General features: G+C 45.7%; 1 long non-coding RNA gene across 1 annotated transcript; it reads left to right on the forward strand.

Annotated features, from left to right (window-relative positions):
* Positions 1-273: 273 nt before the first annotated feature.
* Positions 274-19,901, forward strand: LOC143442922 (uncharacterized). Its single transcript, XR_013111552.1, has 3 exons — positions 274-889; positions 19,573-19,674; positions 19,804-19,901. It is a non-coding gene; the product is annotated as an uncharacterized LOC143442922 (long non-coding RNA).
* Positions 19,902-20,735: the final 834 nt, after the last annotated feature.

A 20,735-nucleotide genomic window follows, 5' to 3' on the forward strand; every position in this document is an offset into this window, starting at 1 on the left:
GTGGTGTAGCCACTAGTAAGGTACGAATACTTCTTAGTAGCCCTCAGGAGAGTCACTGGGACACACACACATAGTAGCTGAGAAGAAAGGGGTCTGTGGGAAAGAGAAGGTAACATGATCAAAATATACTATGTACACATATGAAAATGTCACAACTAAATCCATAATTACCTATAATTTATATACTAATAAAAACCATCTTTGAAATGTACCATTGCAATAAGTTTCAAGTTTTAAAAAAGGGTTTAGTCGATGTAGCATTTAAAACACTACATGTCGCAGTGCGGTTGTCACTTCCCTTTTAATGAACTGAGATTCTTAAACCAGGAAAAAAAAAAAAGAGGAACTGGTCTCAAGCGGCTGTTGTGATGCTTTTCCTGACTGCTCTGCACTTCCGCTGCTGCTCCAGCTGAGCCGCTGTGTTCCCGCCTTCCTTCCTTTCCTTCTTCTGTCCCTCCCTCTCTCCCTCCATCCCTCTTTTCTTTCCTCTCCTAAGCATAACCTGGCCCAGCTTGCCCCATCTGCAACCCACATGGCTGAGCTGGAGAGAGGAAAGATCACACCACTTGGGCCCACAGGCAGCTCTTGCTCTGTTTGCTCCGATGGCTACCAAGGATGTTAGGAAGGTCTGCCCCTCTATCGCCATCCCCCGATGGAGAGAATAGAAAACTGAGAAGCACCAGGCAGTGGTGGCGCACGCCTTTGATCCCAGCACTTGGGAAGCAGAGGCAGGCGGATTTCTGAGTTCGAGGCCAGCCTGGTCTACAGAGTGAGTTCCAGGACAGCCAGAGCTACACAGAGAAACCCTGTCTTGAAAAAACAGAAAAAGAAAACTGAGAAGCAGAGGAGATTGTGAAGCTGGAGCACAGGGAGCATCAGAGAATAAAAGGTAACTGCAGGCAACAAGACCTTGTGATCTGACTGAGGTTTCCATAAAAAAAGCAAAGGATGAAATACTGGGAGAGAGATGGTATTTGTGTGGATGAAGGCTTGCCTAGCATCTAGGTTCATAACTTGCCACATAAATTTATCTGTGTTGCCGGGCAGTGGTGGCGCACGCCTTTAATTCCAACACTTGGGAGGCAGAGGCAGGCGGATTTCTCAGTTCGAGGCCAGCCTGGTCTACACAGTGAGTTCCAGGACAGCCAGGACTACACAGAGAAACCCTGTCTCAAAAAAAAAAAAAAAAAAAATTTATCTGTGTTAAGCTGGGTGGTGGTGGCAGGGGTAGGCAGGGCTAAGTTTGAGGCTAGCCTGGTCTACAGAGTGAATTCCAGGACAGTCAAGGCTACACAGAGAAACCCTATCTTGAAAACAAAACAAAACAAAACAAAAACAGGCTGGAGAGATGTCTCAGCAGTTAAGAGCACTGACTGCTCTTCCAGAGGACCTGAGTTCAATTCCCAGCAACCACATGGTGGCTCACAATCATCTGTAATGGGATCTAACGAGAGAGACAGTGAACTCACATAAATAAAATCAACAAATCTTTAAAAAAAGAAAAAGAAAACAAAAATGGTTCCCCTATATTCCAAAGAAATTAGGATGTAAACACTGGTAAAGAATGTGGATTTGTTTACATTTTGGATTTTCTTTCTGCCTTCCCAGATCAGAGTTATAGAAAGAGTAAAGTAAAAGCCAGTGAGTGTCACCATCACCCTGAGAGGAGCTGTCAGAACCATGTGAAGTCTCTTCCAGGGACAAGTTCTCCCCTGTGCCAGAGCGGCAGCTTTCTCTGCCCTGCCCCTCTCTGCCTTGGATTCCTGGGATATTTTAATTCACAGGGATCCTTTGCTTTGGGGGTCCCTATTATGCCAACTCTGATCTCCAGCACTGCAGTAGTGGTGGGGGCCTCACTCGTTCATTACAGACCGCGCCAGGCCATGGGCTGTTGTACCAGCTCAGATGTCCTAAGTAGAGGAGCGTAGGAGACAGGTGGGTAAGGGCAGAGTGGGATCAGGACTGTACATCATGGTTGTTCTTGGTTTTGGGGGGCAGGTGTGGTGGTTGTGTTTGTTTCTTTATTTACTTAGGTTTTTGTTTTGCTTGGTTTTTTTGTTTGTTTGTTTGTGTTTTGTTTGAAACTACTGGGTTTCATGCAGTCTAAGCTAGCCTTAAATGTACTCAAATAGAACCTTGAACTTCTGATCCCTCTACCTCCTAAGCACTGGAATCACAGATATACATTGCCATACCCAGTTTAATGTAGTGATGGGCGTCAAACACGGAGCTTCTCGTATACTAGGCAAACACCCTACCAAGTGAGTCCCATGTACAGCCCTGTACAGTTCTTACTTTGAATTCTTATAGGGAAAGCTCTCATTAGGTCACAACAGCCTCCAATCCTGAAATCAGGATGCTCCAGGCCAGCAGCACACCCCCTCCTCTGGAGATCGTAAGCACTTCTGGGGGGAAGAAAAGGGTGTGACCTTTCACACCCCTGCATCCAACCCTAAATTCCTGCTCAGGGACCTCTCCCCTCTCCTGCTGGGAAAAGCAGTCAAAGGCCTCCTCTGGCTCCATGAGCTCTGACAATGTGGAGATCAGGGATGTGAAGACAGGTTGTCTCCACACCTCTTACACAGGCTATGATGTGAGCTCCTAAAATGACCTCAGATTCTTCAGTCTCCTGGGGACAGAGGCACTGTGAAAGGATTCCCTCCGCTCAGATGGAGCAGATCAACACAAAACACACTTTTCACCTCAAAACTGACAAGAGTTAGTTTGTTTACAAGTCAAGTGTGAGTGACCACTGCCCATGAAGAGATGCGGGTCACCCCAGTTTCATGTTCCAGTGTGGTAGCAGCTTGAAGAAGTTTTTGTAGTAACAGAACAAATAAAGCTATAAAGTGGGCTGGAGAGATGGCTCAGAGGTTAAGAGGTCTGCTCAGAGGTCTGCTCTTCCAGGGGTCCTGAGTTCGATTCCCAGCAACCACACGGTGGCTCACAACCATCATAGGATCTAGTGCCCTCTTCTGACCTGCAGGCATACATGCTGTATATACAATAAGTAAATCTTTTTTTTTTTTTTAAGTTATAAAGCAAGGCCCTTTTCACATACATTGGCAGAAAGGTTGGAGTGGTGACTTAGTAGTTAAGAGTAGTGAGTGCTCTTCCAAAGGACCAGAGTTTTGTTCCCAGCACCCATGATAGGTGGCTCACAATCACCTGTAACCCCAGCTTCAGGGGATCCTATGATCTCTTCTGGCCTCTAAAGGCACCTGCACTCACATGCACATGCCTACACACAAAGACATGCAAATAAACATAATTTAAGAGATAAAAATAGATCCTCAATAAAATAAAAAGATTGGGCTGTTATGGAGCATGACTTTAATCCCATCATTCAGGAGGCAGAGACAGGCAGATCTCTGTGAGTCTGAGGCCACCCTGGTCTACATAGTACATTCCAGGACAACCAGGGCTATGTAGTAAGATCCTGTCTCTAAAAAATAAAATAAAATAAAAAGTAAAGAAGAATCTAGGTGGGCTGGAGAAATGGCTCATTGATGAAGAGCACTGACTGCTCTTTCAAAGGTCCTGACTTCAATTCCCAGCAACCTTGTGGTGGCTCACAACCATCTGTAGTGAGATTTGATGCCCTCTTCTGGTGTGTCTGAAGACAATGACTATGTACTTACATGAAACAAATAAATCTTATTTAAAAAGAAAAGAAGAATCTAAGTATGATGGTGCACACTTTTAATCCCAGCACTCGGGACACAGGGCAAGTGGATCACTCTGAGTTCAAGACCATCCTAATATATATAGTGAGTTCCAGATCAGTGAGAGCTACATAGTGAGACCTAGCTTGAGAGAGAGAGAGAGAGAGAGAGAGAGAGAGAGAGAGAGAGAGAGAGACAGAGGCAGAGACAGAGACAGAAATCCAGGTACTATGGTTACAGGCCTTTCACTCCAGCAGAGGCAGGTGGATTTCTGTGAGTTTGAGGCCAGCCTGGTTTGCATAGTAAGCTTCATGCCAACACCATGGCTAACACAGAGAACATGTCAAAATATTAAAAAGAAGAAGAAGAAGAAGAAGAAGAAGAAGAAGAAGAAGAAGAAGAAGAAGAAGAAGAAGAAGAAGAAGAGGAGGAGGAGGAGGAGGAAGAGGAGGAGGAGGAGGAGGAGGAGGAAAAAGAGGAAGAGGAGGAGGAGGAGGAGGAGGAGGAGGAGGAGGAGGAGGAGGAGGAGGAGGAGGAAAAAGAAAATACATTAGGGTTCTATTGTTTTTCTGGAGAATCTTGTCCGTTCTTAAACTCATGATCTTCCTGCCTCAGCCTTCTCCTGAGTTTCTTAGGATGACAGGAGAAAGTCTAAGACTAAGACAGCCTCCAACCCTAACTTCCAACCAAACTTTGACCCTCTCTGTTCTCCCAGAACCTACCTGCCCATTTCATTCACACCCTAAGAATATCTCAATTATTCAAGTGCTTAGTTGCTTTTCCCTAAACAGAGAAGCAGCCAGACCTGAGCAACATAGGAAGGACATTTGTCTATTTAACACTCAAGAGACCTACTACAAGCCAGGAAGTGATGGCACATGTCTTTAATCCCATCACTGAGTAGGCAGAGGCAGGCGGATCTCTGAGTTTAAGGCCAGCCTGGTCTACATAGAGAGTTCTAGGACAGCAAGGCTACACAGAGAAGCCCTGTCTCTAAAAACCAAGGCAGGGGAGGGGTGGGGGCACAGATGACCCACTATGTGGAGCAAGAGGGTCGTCTTTGGGAGGTCAGTTCACATACCATGATAACAAAGGTAACATCTCCAGGATCGAGGCTAATTCACTGAACTCTGAATATGGAAACTCTGAGAGTCTTGCAAATGTTGGAACTCAGAAGCCATCCTATTATCCACCTGGAATTGGCATCAGATCCCACAGGCTGCCAAATGTGGTGGTGTGGGAGGTTAATCCCAGCATGTGGGGAGTAGAGGCTGCAGGGAGAGTTCTAGACCAGCCACAGGCTAAGATTTCAGCCTCACAAGACTTCCTGGGTTTAGGTGTCACTCTAAGGTCCTTGGCTGTCGCTTCTAGCCTACTGGCTACAAAGTCAAGAGTTCTAACAATTCTCCAGTCTCAAACTTGAAAATTCATAAATGTGGCTCCCACATCTCAGGAGAGCCTGGGTGAGCCGCAACGGTGGTACGGGAAGACTGTCTCTACAGCTCCCTCTTTTGGAGCAGCATGGATGTGGTTCTTGGGCTTCCAGTGTGAAATTTTGACAGCTTTTTTTTTTTTTTTTTTTTTTAAAAAAGACCAGCGCTAGTAGCCTAGGATTTGTCTTTGCTGCCCTCTGCTGGTCACGAACTGTCAAGAACTGCCTCCTGCGGGATTCTGCGATGCCACTATGATTTTCCTGACTCCCCGGGGAAATAATACCCCCAGAACCCTGAAATTTGCATCTTTTAGTAGTCTAGGGCTGGGATGATTTTGAGCCCTCAAAATCAAGATAAGAGTTCTCTTATGGCCAGGTGTCCTCTGCGGTATCCAAGGAGGCTAACCAAGCTGTGCTCTTCTGAACCCCAATGGTCGGATGTGCTTATGTCTCAGTATTCCTCCGGAGCCAGCCTACTCCAGGATGGTGTGCAGCGGACTGGGAGAGGGACATTCCCTGCTCCCAAGGCCGCCATTCTGGTTCCAAAGCTGCATCATAGCTGTGTCAGTATCTGCTGTCAATACTGTGTCAGTATTGTCCCTCGGGTCTGCTTCCAGCGACTGGCTTTGAGATGGACTAAATCAGGTTGCAACGCACACCCTCCATAGTCACCGGTCCCTGGACAGGCAAGGGGATGAATCACAGAAAGCTGCAGAGGCTGACCTTGGGGCAGATCACCCTTAACCTCTGTTGGGTTGTACAGAAGAGGCGCTAACCTTTTGTATTAACACCCTTTGCCTCTACTCCATCCTGCCAGTCAACTCACAATACAGAGGAAGAGTAAGTCTTTGGGTGGACAAATGTTCTCGTACTTCTGCAGTTATTTTCCAAAGTTATTCACTGAGTAAAAAGTTTGAGAGGAGTAAGGCCTCAGAAATTGTTATGACTGAGTTCCCTTTTCTGGTGGTTTAATCTGACAGCTCACAAAACTTCTGGTATCACTAAACCTTACAGTGTATGGGCTTTGTTTTGCTTTTCAGCATCAGTCTCTCAAAGAGAAATCAGCTTTATCAGTATCTGGATGTGTTTCTGCTTTTGTCCTAAGGAATAATGGACAAAGAGAAAGAATTCTTGAGCCAAGCTTTTCTCCAGAAAACCTGGGTTCAATTCCCAAAATCACATGGTCACTTACAACAATCTCTAACTCCAGTCTCATCTTGAGCCCTCTTCTGGCCTCTGCAGGTACTGCATCTACATGGTACACATACATGCAGGTAAAATACCCATACACATAAAATAAAAAGTACACTGTAAAAAAACAAAATAAAATAAAATTTGAGGTGTTGAGTTTAATCGTAGTTTCAATCATAGGTCAATTTCATCTATGAAGAATACTCCTTTGTAAATGGATCAAAACATAACAGTTTTTAAACACTCTTAATCCTCAAATGTGTTTACTTGGGCTAAAACAAACTTCCCAGATATAAAACATAAATGATAGATTATGAGAAAATATGCTGAGTAGCAGTTCGGCTCCTCAGCAGGTCAGCAAGGCTCTATAGCCACTGCGAGCCAGGAGCCCCTCCATGGGCAGGGCCTGCCTGTGGCCCGGACCTTTATTTCCATATACTACCTATAAACACTGGTCCTTACTTAGCCAAGATTCTCTTTGTCTATTCCCCACCCCCACCCCCCGCCCTTTGCTCTTGGTGTTTAGACACAGTCTCTGGGGCTGGAGAGATGGCTCAGTGGTTAAGAGCACTGACTGCTCTTCCAGAGGTCCTGAGTTCAATTCCCAGTAACCACATAGTGACTCACAACCATCTGTAATGGGGATCTGATACCCTCTTCTGGTGTGTCTGAAGCTACAGTGTACTCACATACATTAAAAAAAATACATTGTTAAAAATAAATAAATAAAAAGAATAGAAACAGTATCTGTCCTCACCTCACCCTCTACCTCTTTTCTATGCTGACCTCAAACTTGGGATCATCCTCTTGTTTAGGATTCCCCAGGGCTGCCATTACACCCAAATGGCTTTCCCTGTAAAGCATTCTGCCTCCCTGGGTCACTGTCCTTGGGCCAGGAAGACTGACTGCAGAACATTCCTTAGCTCTCTGTATCTGTCCCGCCCAGACGTTTTAGCTGTGAGTCAGCACACTATAGTTGGAGCGCTTCATGACACTCGCCCAACCTCTCCCCGTCTGGATTACGGCGGTACAGTCCTTCCTCAGGGTGGAGCCACACGTGTCTCTGCTTTCCCAGGAATGGCTGATAAAAATGGGCCAAGGATGCTGAGCACCCACGTCTGAGTCCGGGGTTTCTGGGCCAAGGTCTCTCAGAGTTCATTGTCTTCCTTTGACCGGAGCATGCGCCTCTGTTCCGTATTCAAATACAGTGGAGTTCTGGAAGGGAGTTTTCTCGTATATGTCAGTGTCACTCAAGCAGAGGCTTTCCACCTTTGTGTTTAGGAAACCCACCCAGGAGTGGGATTTAGCTGAGCATTTAGCATAATGGGGGAGGGGGAGGGGGAGGGGGAGGGGAGCCTGGGCAGGACCTCCAGCACCTAAAGAAGAAAAAGAGGTAAAGAAGGGGATCCCACAGGGGATCTTACCAAAAAAGGGAAGGTGTTTTAGGACTGCAGGATTTCTCAAGCCTTAACCAAGTAGTTTTACCACAGGACAGCCCCACTGCACTTTAGAAAAAGCCTAAATCATTAGTGCTAAAAAACGAAGACTCCACAGCTACTTTGGAGAGATCGTGTCAGTGGAGGGGCAGCGTAGCTACACACCTCTGAGGAACTGGTGACCTTTTACCAGACTGCTTCAGGGCTTGGGACTGCAGCTCAATTAATAAGAGTACTTGCAGGAAGCCCTGGGTTCAATCCCCAGTACTGACTGCATAAATCAAGTTTGGTCATAGTACATGCCTATAATCTCAGAACTAGATGGAGAGGCAAGAAGATCACCCTTAGAGTAATGAATTTGAAGCCAGCCTGGGCTAATAACACTCAGCTTTGCCAGGCAGTGGTGGCACAAACCTTTGATCCCAGCACTCAGGAGGCGGCTAGCCTGGTCTACAGAGAGAGTTCCAAGACTGCCAAGATTACACAGAGAGACCCTGTTGGAGTGGGGATGGGGAACACTTAGCTTTTGTTTGTTTGTTTGTTTTTGTTTTTGTTTTTTTCGAGACAGGGTTTCTCTGTGTAGCCCTGGCTGTCCTGGAACTCACTGTGTAGACCAGGCTGGTTTCGAACTCAGAAATCTGCCTGCCTCTGCCTCTCAAGTGCTGGGATTAAAGGCGTGTGCCACCCCCCGACCCCACCCCCCACTCCCACCCCCCACAAGCACTTAGCTTTTAAAAACAGTTCCAGTGTCCCATGGACCTCCTAAGGCATGAGGCGTATATACATGGAACACATAGACACATGCAGGCAAACACACTCAGACAAATAAAATAGGTCTAAAAATAATAATAATAAGCAAAAATGTATTAAAATAATAGCAACAAATAAAGGAAAGTAAAAGGTAAAACACAAATAAAAAGAAGTGCAAGCTTGGGCCGGGTGTGGAGTCACATCTTGATGAACCAGCCTGCCTCCATCGTGGGCTTGAAAGCCATCGATGTCAAGACAAACTAGATTGGTTCCTGTTTATGATTAAATCTGTGCTTCTCAAGGACTGGGCTGTGCCCCACCTGTAATCTTAACTACACATGGTTCTCTACTGCCTGTTCCAGGAAATGACAACCATGTCTTTGTTTCACAAAGTTATTACGACTACCTGTTATTATGGACACTTTGCTGTGACCAGCTTACTATAACCATCTTGTGTTGACCACCTTACAAACGTGTTTCAGGAGGGTCTTACGACCAACTTGTTATGTTTATGTTCTGCTTCTGTAACGCTGCCTCTGTGCCTTCCAAACCCTCCATACGAAAATCCCCTACTCCTGGACTATAAGCCCCTTATTTTACCTATATCCAATGTTAATATCGCGAACCCCACCTTTAGGGAGAGTCCATGTATATGAGTTTTTAAAACCTCACTTTAATTAATTGCTTGCTTTAGTTAATCTGGCCGTGATTTGGGTTGGTGGTCTTTTTTTCTTGAATCTGTGGGATTAACAGCCTTCAATCCCAGCACTCAAGAGGCAGAGACAGGCAGATCTCTGTAGTGAGTTTGAGGCCAGCCTGATCTATAGAGTGAGTTCTAGGTCATCCAGGGCTAGAGAGAGACTGACTCAGAAAGAGAGAAAGAAAGAAAGAAAGAAAGAAAGAAAGAAAGAGAGAGAGAGAGAGAGAGAGAGAGAGAGAGAGAGAGAGAGAGAGAGAGAAGGTTAGTTTAAATTAAATACAGGGTCTCCCTAAGCAACCCAGGTTGGCATACTACTTAGTGCCAGGATTACATGTGTGTGGCCCTGTGTGTGCCATGTGCCAGAGGAAACACATTTAGTGTAACTACTACACGTATGGTGTATGCCAGGGATTAAAAGTGTTTCAGGAAGCAACCCTGGGCGGTGTGAGGAGCCATCTGTAGTGGGAACTTTGCAGGGAATTCTAAAACTTAAAGACCCCAATTCCTCATACAACTTTTTCCTCAGGTTGCTCCCCACTGTTGTTCTAATTACCTTTTAAAGTAGGTGTGCCTGTCTGGGGTACTTTCCCATAGAAATGTTGCCATTTGCTTGGCTACTCAGGCTGTCTCACACAATAGAAAGTGGAGGAGCCTCTCAAAGGTAAATGAAAGGTTTGCCTTCTTAGAAGGACTTCCCAACCTCCAGAGAGCCTTCAAACAAAACTGTGCAGGCTGGGAGGGGCTTCTGTTCTCAGTAAAGACAGGCAAAGTTTGCAAACCTAAGTACAAAAGAAACACACACACACACACACACACACACACACACACACACACACACACACATGTCTTCCCATGAATGAGTAGTACTCTGCTGGGCAGGTAACCATCCAGAAACACTGACCTGAGGAACTTCTCTTCCAGGCACAGAGCATCAGCAAGCTTTCTTTAAGAGGAAGGGAGGGAGGGTAACACTGTCCCCTCCCTAAATCGCAGGCACCCACTGAGATGTATTCCTACACCATTCCCTACAGCAAAGGAAGTGAGTCCCTGCGGCCCTGCAGTCACTGCCTAGTCGGTTACTCTACAACCAAAAAGCAAAAATGCAAGGCATACAATTTCCTTTGAAAGGCGGTTCTTTCTACTTTATGTTTTGTTTGTGGAGTTTTTTTTTGTTTGTTTTTTTTTTTTTTTTTAAACACGTCACACTGGAACTATGTAAACCATGCTGCGGCAATTCTGCTTCTGGTTCCCAAGTGTTGAACTAGAGGCCTGTGCTTCCATGCCCAGCTACACCCAGCTATGAAAGGTCACTGAATCTAAAGAACAGTCTATGTCTATCAGTGAGCTTCTCTGAATCCCCTTTAGATTTTTTTTTTTTTTTCCAGAGACAGGGTTTCTCTGTGTAGTCCTGGCTGTCCTGGAACTCACTCTGTAGACCAGGCTGGCCTCAAACTCAGAAATCTGCCTGCCTCTGCCTCCCAAGTGCTGGGATCAAAGGCGTGTGCCACCACCGCCCGGCTCCCCTTTAGATTTTTAAAACAACTTTCTGCCCAGTTGTGGAGGCATCCACTGTAGTCCCAGCCCTGAAGAGGCCGAGGAAGGCAGATATTTATGAGCTCAAGGGCAGTGTGGTCTAGATAAATAGTTACAGGCAGCCAGGGTTACAGACACACACACACACACACACACACACACACACACACACACACCACACACATACACACACACACACCACACACACATACACACCACACACACCACACACATACACACACACACACCACACACATACACACACACACCACACACACGAAAGAAAGAAAGAAAGAAAGAAAGAAAGAAAGAAAGAAAGAAAGAAACTTTTCACTTGGAAATTATTCAATTAGTCTCAGCTCCAACAACTGCATGTGAATCTGGACATTGTTGAAACAAAACTACAATTCTCACTCACCTCAAAAAGGATTAGAGGTAATTTATTCTGAAGCCAAATGTAAGAGACTATAGCCTAAGAACAGATTCAGGGTACCCCAGATTCCATGTCCAATGTGCTAACAGGTTGACTTTAGATTTCTGAGGCAGTGGGAAGAAACACAAGACAGAAAGAGACCAGAGTCTAACCTCCTCAGACAAAATGTGTTTATTAGTGCACACAGTGAGAGGCAGCCTCTGTCCTGTAGGAAATACAGGGCCTGTAGGGTAAAGGTTAGCTTGGAGCATTGTGGTGGGAGTGTTGGGAATGAGGAAGCTGTTAGAACTCAGGGGTCTGCTTGTGGTCTGCAGCCTCTCCTTCCTGAAATTGTCCGCCCAAGGCAAGACAGACTATCTTGAGAGACAGGCTTTCACAGCAGGCATTCCTTTCTGGACTGACAATAATGGTTGAGCAAGGTCAGTTGTAATCTCCTAAGGATTCCATTTTTAAAACCGAGGTGCTCTGTCAGATGGTGTTTTTATGGTAGCTGAATAAAGAGAGTTATAAATCAAGGTACTTTCCAATACATTGTGAAAACAGTAAGTGGGCAGCCACAGAGAATCAGAGAAGTGACAGGAATAGGCTTCGGCTGTCATCTGGTGACATTCTGGGCTTTGGAGTTGGTGAAAACTAGAGGGTTTTTTTTTTTTTTTTTGGTTTTGTTTGTTTGTTTGTTTGTTTGTTTGTTTTTTGAGACAGGGTTTCTCTGTATAGCCCTGGCTGTCCTGGAACTCACTCTGTAGACCAGGCTGGCCTCAAACTCAAAAATCTGCCTGTCTCTGCCTCCCAAGTGCTGGGATTAAAGGTGTGCACCACCACTGCCCAGCGTTAAGAGTTTTGTTAATACATTACAAAAGGTTTTATCTGTTATTCATATGATGTTAGGTCAGACACAGGGGTGGACAAGGAATTGCCATTTTAAGGGATAAAGGTAGCCCAAGATAAAGTGTAATTTGGCTCTGGCCCTGCCACATTTCAACAATCACTGATGCTCTAATCAATTGACCAACCTGATGACAGGGGTTTTTCTGTATAGCCCTGGCTATCCTGGAACTAGTTCTGTAGGCCAGGGTGGCCTGAAACTCAGAGATCTGCCTGCCTCCTGAGTGCTGGAATTGAAGGTGTTCGATACCACTGCCCAGTTTAAATATGGTTTTACCTGCAGATGGCTTTGGGGGTTCTTATCAACCAAGTTACACTTTGAGGAAATTAACAGGTTTCACAGATACAGATACTACATGTTTGTGTCATTATTGGGCAAATGGGAAGGTTTACAAAGCAGAAATTCTATCATAGCAATCTTTGAGATAGACCAGATGTTCTTCTAGGCAGCTGTTAGTCGGGGGTCATTCTTTTTAAACTGTCCAGCTGATTTTCACTCTTCCTGCTAAGAGGGAAAGAATTTAATGACGAGGCAGACATGGTGAGCAAATTTAAAAAGGAACATACCCTTGGGGAATCTGAATTCTAGTTATGTTAGAAGTAAAACCCTGGTTTCCTTAGGTTTCACAGTTTCTACTAAGTCTGGGTAGTGTGCTGCTGGTCTTAAGAGTTCCACTTGAGACTACAGTTTACTGCTGTATAACTTCATATTTTCTAAGCAGGCTTATTGGCAAATTGTATTGGCAAAATACAACATTAGCTTGTGGTTTTTACTTTTTTTTTTCTTCATCTACTCCCACACAGATAGAAGGAGACATAAAACTGGGAATCATAGCTAAGTATTTCGGTCCCATAAATTCCTTCAGATAATGTGGTCCTGAACCTGTCACAGCCTGTTTCCGCTCAGTTATGAAGTTTGATGGTGGGTAGTGTATCAGTGTTAACTGTCTGCTAACAGAAACAGCAAATAAAAAAAAAGTAATTGAAGCACTTGGAGAAAAACTAAGTTCAAGTCATTCTGGGCTACATAGGCAGCCCCAGCCAGCCTTCAACCCCTTCCCAGGGCATGTGTTCTCTGCTTGCAGCTTCCTGTACAGCCTAGACAGCAATTTGGGACTGAAGCTTCCTCTCTACTTGGAGGTGTTGGGATAAAACAATCAAAACTTGTCCTAAGTACTGCCATTTGTTTTCAGACTCCATCTTAGTTAGGGTGTAACTAAGTCCAAGTTCCCAGGCTCTAGGAAACTTTCCAGATGGCCCACCAACTTCCTCCTCCTCCTCCTCTCCCTGTTCCCAGAATGTGATCAATCCTAACCATGAAAGAACAAATGACTCTGACTGACGCTGTGTTGTGATAGAACTTAGCACAGATATTTGTGACCTTTAAAACTCTATAGTGTGTGGCTCAGGGTCACAGTTCAGACCCCACATCTGTTCTTTTCCCCTAATTGATCAGTAGAGACCTGAATACAAAAAACCTTTCTCATCTGCTTAACTATATGCCAAGATGAACGTTCCGAAAGCACAGTTAGCTTTATCCAGGCTGTGCTGTTGTCCCTGACTGGTCAGTTTTTGCTGCCTGATTCAGATAAAGACCTTGCTTTGCTGGACTCCTGTAACTGCTTTGACTGTTTTACATTTTTCAGATCCCAATAAAGGGAGTTCACCATTGCAGCCAAGCTCATCTCTTCTGATCCCGTTCACTCTTTTAAAAATATATTTTAAAATTTTCTTTGTATATTGTTGTCAAGCAGGCCAGGGAACCCTTGATAAGGAAGCCAGATCATTCTCAGAGTGGCTGCTTTAACACTGCTCAGCTGATGCCCTAAGTCTGCCCTCAGACCACAGTGCACAGGGTTCTCTCTCCAGGCCTTCCTGTCTCTACACTTTTCCTCCTTGAGAAGTTTTGACTGAACATCTGCAGAAGAAGAAATCCTGATCATTGCAGTCCTTCGTAAGTGTCCATGCATGTGAGTTGCTCCTTACTTCCTTAAGTAAGCTGAATCCCTGCACACCCTTCTGCCTGGGGGGTTGTGTTGGTTCCTATTCTGCAAAGAGACAGAGACAATAATACAAAGCCAGACTGGAGAGTTAGCTGAGTGCACGTGCTTAGCATGTAAAGCCCGGAGTTCCATCTGAAACAAAGCAGAACGTAACGGTGGAAGCAAGAGACAGAAGGTTTTAATTGGATACCTAAGACCCTGTCTCAGAGACACACGTACAAAATACTTAGCTATCGCTCTATTTTTGTTGTGACAGACACCATGGCCAAAAGTGACTTGAGGGAAAAAGCTTGATTTTATTTTACAGGTTATAATTCATCATCAAGTTAACTAAGGGAAGAGCCTGAGGCGGGAGCTGAAGGAAAACCATGGAAGAATGCTTCTCGCTGGCTTCTTCCCTTAGGTAGCCATATACAGCCCAGGCCCACCTGCCTCGGGAAGGCCACCCACAGGCCACAATGATCTAGGCCCTCCTACATATTAGCAATGATTGTGATTATTATGATAAAGATCTAGGGCTTTTGGACTGGCTGATCTGAAGGAAGCAGCTGCCTGGGTGTATCGAGTTGGTAGCAAGATCAGCCATCACACCACTGTGGCGTCCAAGTGTTCAGAAGGAGAAAGGCAAGCTGAGGTACAGTAATGTCAGAAAAGCCAAACGGTTGACACATTTAGAAGTCATGAGTTGCCTGGTGGTATGGAGAAAATGACTACGACAAACAGGAGCTGAAACTGTCTTTTGCTCTGTGCTGAGATATTCATACCTATAATTTTGCCTTCCATAGGAACCAGGTGTTATCTCCCCCCATTTAAGTAGTCCAATGTGGGAGGGCTCTAGACCTCAGTCTGATAGAGGGATGTTGTGGGAAGACTACTTAGACACAGGTTTAAGCAAATAAAAAGTCTTTATTAGCTGGTTGGAGACTACACTGGGTTTTTGGGATACCAGTGTAACCCTGAGTCTTCCCTGGGGTGAGCTTTTAAGCACAAAAAGCACATCCTGGGTTGACATACTTTTTAGCCAGAAGCAGAACTACAGAAGCCAAAAAGCAAGCAAGGTTAGTATATTTAGAGACATTGTCAGAACTGTGGGCTTTGATGGGGTACATGGTGAGAGCCTGGCTGCCAGAACACCCACGTTTCAGGGGAGGGTATACCCATCAACTGCTGAAAATACTTTGTAGTCTCCCTTTTGTAGTACCAACATGGGTTCTCTCTCTTACACACACACACACAGAGAGAGAGAGAGAGAGAGAGAGACAGAGAGAGAGCGAGAGAGCGATGGAAGGAGAGAAAGAGGGATGGGGAAAGGAGAAGGAGAGAGAGGGAGGGAGGGGAGAAGAGGGGGAGGAGAGAGGGAGAAAGAAAGAGAGGGAGGGGGGAGGGGAAGAGAGAGAGAGAGAGAGAGAGATTGATTGATTCAGGACGGATATCTGCTTAACTCTAACACTAAACTCAATCTCACACACTAAGTTCTCAGTCCCCCATAGCCACACCTTCAGCCCAGCACCAGAAGCAAGCAACAGTGTCTCCCTAAGCTTCAGTTTTCTTCCAGAAATTCCAGATTCAGAAATTCAGCTCATATGCCCAGACCCTTAGGAAGGCCCGTAATGATCTGAATTTCTTCCTTTGCAGAGGCTCAAGGGAGGGAAAATATGGAAACCAGGAAGTCCTGGAGAGAGAACCCTGGGTACTGTGGTCTGGGGACAGACTCAGGGCATCAGCTGAGCAGTGTTAATCAGCCACTCTGGGAAAGATCTGGCTTCCTCATTAAGGGTTCCTTGGCCTGCCTGACATCCCCAGCTTCTAGGCGGGACAGCCAGAGACCACCCACTTCCAGCTAGCTCCACTTCTCTTAAGCAAATCTCTAAACAGCAAACAGGACAGAGGTGACCGCCACCCAGCCCCCTTTCCTGCTTTGTAAGTTTCTTAAAGCTTCCTAACTTCCTGATGCCTGAGGATCCACTCAGCAGACTGTGAACACTTCAGCCCTACCAGGCACCTAGAAGAGAGGGCTAGCTCTGCCTCAACTTGAGGCAGAACAGAAAGAAAAAGTGAGGGAGGTAGCCAGGTGTGGTGGTACATGCCTTAACCCCAGCAGAGGTAAGCAGATCTCTGAGATTGAAACCAGCCTGGTCTACAGAATGAGTTCTAGGACAGCCAGGGCTACACAGAGAAACCCTGTCTCAAAAACCAAACCAACCAAACAAAAACAATGAAAGTATGTGAGAGAATGGAAACGGTCTGGATTGCTGCCTGCTAGAGAACTTGGGGAACTGCTGATAAAGCCAAAACCGTTTCCAGAGATGCTGTGTGTCTTCCAAGGGACAGCTTGTTGGACAGGAAGCAAACTGCTTACTTAAGACCAAAATGATATTTAACCTTAAGTTACTAGCCCAAGCTTTTTTTTAAAATCTAAATAACACTCATAAATTCATCTCTGCAGCTTTGTTTTCTGAATGTTTTCCAAATTTTTATTATTTTTCTTTACCTCCCCGTCCCTTTTTTGGAGACAAGGTTTCTCTGTATAAACCTGGCTGTCCTGAAACTTGCTCTGTAGACCACGCTGGCCTAAAACTTAAGAGATCTGCCTGCCTCTGCCTCCTGAGTGCTGGGGTTAAAGGTGTGCACCACCACTGCCAGCTTTTTCATGTTTCTTTCTAATAATCCCATTAATTAAGTTCTATATGGGAGCCAGGTGTGTACACCTTTAGTCCCAGAACTCAGGAAGCAGAGGCAGCCAGATCTCTGTGAGATCGAGACCAGCCAGGGCTACATGGTAAGACCCTATCTCAAAACGGGAAGGGGAACAGGAGAGAGAGAGAGAGCTCATTCAGAGACGGTTAAAGAGCACTAGTTGCTCTTCCAGAAGACCCAAGTTCAATTCCAAGTACCCACCTTTGCCACTCAGCTCTCTGTAATTCTAATCCCTGGGAGAAGTCTGACATCCTCTTGTGGCCTCTGTAGGCACTGCATGCACATGATAAATCCATGCAGGTTAAACACTCATACACATAAAATAATAAAAAATAAAATTATATTAAAATGTCCCTTTATTGAAGCCGCTAACCTCTTTGGTCTGAGTGAAGGTCACTAACGGGAAATAGAACCCTTCAGGCTGGAGGAGTGGAATAAAACTGTGGCTCTGTCCCCGTGGCCAGTGATAAGCTAGTGTAGTTACAAGGACACACTCCTAGTAATGGTCACGACACCTTCTGCTGGTGTGCTGTACCCTAGCCTATCAAACAAGGCCCCTCAACCCAGGACCTCCTCACCCACACCCACACGGCTAAGTTTTCCACTTGGATCTCTATGTTGGGGTCCATTGTCTGGATTTCTTCTGCATGAGCTGAGGGGGTCCCTGCAGGTGTCAGACAGGTGAACTGTGCAGAGATGAGGATGACAACCCAGTGCAGATTGCCATCATCAACCTGGATCAGACTCCAGGGAACCTAACGGCAGGCAGCTGGTTCTCTGTCAGCATATTTAAAATACAGTAAAATACAAAAAAGCTTGGAAAAAGATTTCCAGGCAACACTCAGTCCGATCCAGCTGCACAATAAAGCTTAAAATGTGACTACATGTGGGCGTGGGGGAGCCGTGGGGAGCAGGCCTGGACCAAGAATGGGGTGGAGGCCTGTCCAGACCCTGGAAATCTCATCCCAAGATCATCAGTACTAGGATAGCCACCCCTGATGCACTGGGCCTGCTTGGCTGGGCACATATAGACCTGTGTCCTTTGCCCCACCAGAGGAGGCCACTCCCCTTATAAGGTCATGCCCAGCAGCTCCTGGAATTCCTCCTTATGCAAATGAGGCATCCCCAGGACTCTGGCCCTGGACGATGCTGTACACTCACCCTCAAACCCTCTACCTGCTCACCAAAGGTTTAAATAGCCTTTGTTCCTCCAATTAAAGGAGCTATTTAATGAAGCAAAGCTTCAGGAAGAAGCATTCTGCTCAATCAAGTCTGCTTCTCGCCATGCTCACCCATGGCCTGAGGTCTTACCACACACCCCCACCCCCACCCCCACTCCCATCCCATCCCCCTGCCTTTCCTGCTTTCATTTTCAGTCTCAGGCCACTGGTATGATGGAAGGCAATCATGCCTGCCTTAAGGAATTGGGGGGGGGGGGGGAGGGTGCAGAGTAGGAACCACAACTACTTAGAAATTCTTTTACAAAGTACATGTGGCCATGTGAGTGGGTTCTATAGCTAAAAGGCCTAGAACCTAGTGTGGTCTCTGACCGATAGCCATAGAGGTCAGCAGGCCATAAAGTACTGTGACATCTCCCCTAAGGTCTAGAGAAGGAAGAGCCCGGGATAATCATTCTGGGGAATTTGGGTGAGGTCAGCCTCCACAGATAGCAAAAGGTCACCAGGTCGTCAACAAAATGCACTCTCAGATTTCGGGATAGAATGCAGGGATTTGGTTTTATCTCCTCCATTGAGAAGACAGCCCAGTGTGATTAACGACCTGGTTCTCTCAGTGCTTCTGTGCTCCCAACAATGAGTCATCAGCAAACTCTTTCCTCCTCGCACCAAGGAGTAAAGTTCCTAGAAAGGGGAGGAGGGAGGGGACCGGAAGCCACACCTGTTTTGAAGATTCAACAATGCAGACAGACTCATTTAAAACTTCCCTGATTGCGGCGCAGAGTTGGAATGTTACAGATCCAGAGCCAAATTATCCTAGGCTATCTTTAGCCCTGTAAACCGGCATTCCCTGGCCACCTCAGTGTCTGACCTAGCATCCCCAAGACTATCACATGAGATCTCTCAAGAGGTATTAACAGACCACTCACTTCCAACAACCCCAGAGCTAAGAATGTCATCAGGTAGCATCTGAGAGAAAGCAGAGGTTCTCATCTTCCACGTTTAATATCGTTAAGGTGTGGAGTCAGCTTCTGAGCCATCAGTAGCTGAATGTATAGAGAAAATACAGTATATATACAAAATGGAGTTTTATTCAGGCATCAGTAAGGAAAATTTTCACTTACAGCCAAAGGGATAGACATCAAGATAAATGAAATGGTAGCACAGAAAGACGAAGGCCCGCCACATGTTCTCTCCCAGGTTAAAAGAATAAACCGACCTGAGATGGCTTTGTGACAAACACACGGGTTAGCAAGTCCGGTCACCTGAGTTCAATCCCCAGGACCTACACGGTGGATGGAGAGATCTAATTCCTGCAAGTTGTTCTCTGACCTCTAAAGTGTGCCTTGGCGTGCATACCCACTCACACTGCATACGTAAATAAATGCAATGAAACTTCTCAAAGTAACTCAAGAGCCAGGTGTGGTTGCACATGCTTTTAGTCACGCTGCTCAGGAGGCAGAAACAAGCAGCTCTGTGAGTTCCAGGCCAGTCAGGGCTACACAGTGAGACCCTATCTCAAACCAGTAATACGTAAGTCAATCTGTAAGTAAGCTAGAGCTTCCTGGGACCAGGAAGGATATGGGGAGGTGGGTATACACTCGATTACTCAAGGCATGTGTGACTGAAAATGCCTCTCCACAGCTGATCAATTTCCTTTTTTTATTTTCAGACAGGGTATCATGTCATTCAAGTTGACCCCAAACTCATTCACTATACAGGAGAACATGACCCTGACCCTCCTGCCCCCAGTTTTGAAGTGCTGCGATTACAGGTGAGCATCTCCATTCCTGGTTTTATGGCATGCTGGGGATTTAATCTAGGGCTGGATGCATAACTGACAAATACTGTAGCAATGGAGCTACAGCCTCAGCCACCACCACCATCTCCTGTTTTTCATCAGACAGGGTCTCAGTGAAATAAATCCCTGGCTATCCTTAAAGACTGGTCCTTTCTGCTTCAGCCTCCAGAGTACAGAGATTACAGGGCTCAACACTATGCCCAGCATTTAATATGTGTAAGTAATATGTTTGGGGGTGGGGAACCAACCTGCCATTGAGTTTGGCCTAACACTGTCTGGCTGAGCAAGCAAGCTCTGTCCTCTTGTCTTTTTCCTATTTGTCCACCTGTCACTTGATGACTATATATTACTAGCATTTTTATTTATTTATTTATTTATTTATTAAATTTTTTTTTTGTTTTTTGTTTTTTTGAGACAGGGTTTCTCTGTGTAGTCCTGGCTGTCCTGGAACTCACTCTGTAGACCAGGCTGGCCTCGAACTCAGAAATCCGCCTGCCTCTGCCTCCCAAGTGCTGGGATCAAAGGCGTGCGCCACCACCGCCCGGCTTACTAGCATTTTTAATGTTCTCATTAAGATGTATCAGTTATAATGATGGCTTTTCATTGTCATTTTCACACATGTATATATTTTGATTGTGTCTGCTTCCATTACCCTCGTTTGTCCTCTGCCATTGATCTCTCATTTTTCTCAACTTCCTTTTACTATATCCCAGTCCCGGATGGAATTTATTATTTCCTTTCCCTTCCAGCATCCTTTTTTCCTGGTTTTCTAAGACAGGATAGCCCTGGCTGTCCTAGAACTTGGTCTGCAGACCTTGAAGCTGCCTTGAACTCACATGGATCCGCCTGCCTCTGCAGGGATTAAAGCTGAGAGCCCCGACGCCCTGCTCCCTTCTAGCGGTTTGTAGCTGGGTTTTCTTCTTAGGTTCCTGTGTCACCCCAAGTTCTACCTCAGCGACCTAGCTAAACTTCTTCCTCTCCCTAAAAATATCTAAAAGTATCTTTTCTGGGGGGCCAGTTCAAACTGGATTTAA

This window comes from Arvicanthis niloticus, chromosome 6, assembly GCF_011762505.2.
Source record: "Arvicanthis niloticus isolate mArvNil1 chromosome 6, mArvNil1.pat.X, whole genome shotgun sequence".
Classification (NCBI taxonomy): domain Eukaryota; kingdom Metazoa; phylum Chordata; class Mammalia; order Rodentia; family Muridae; genus Arvicanthis; species Arvicanthis niloticus.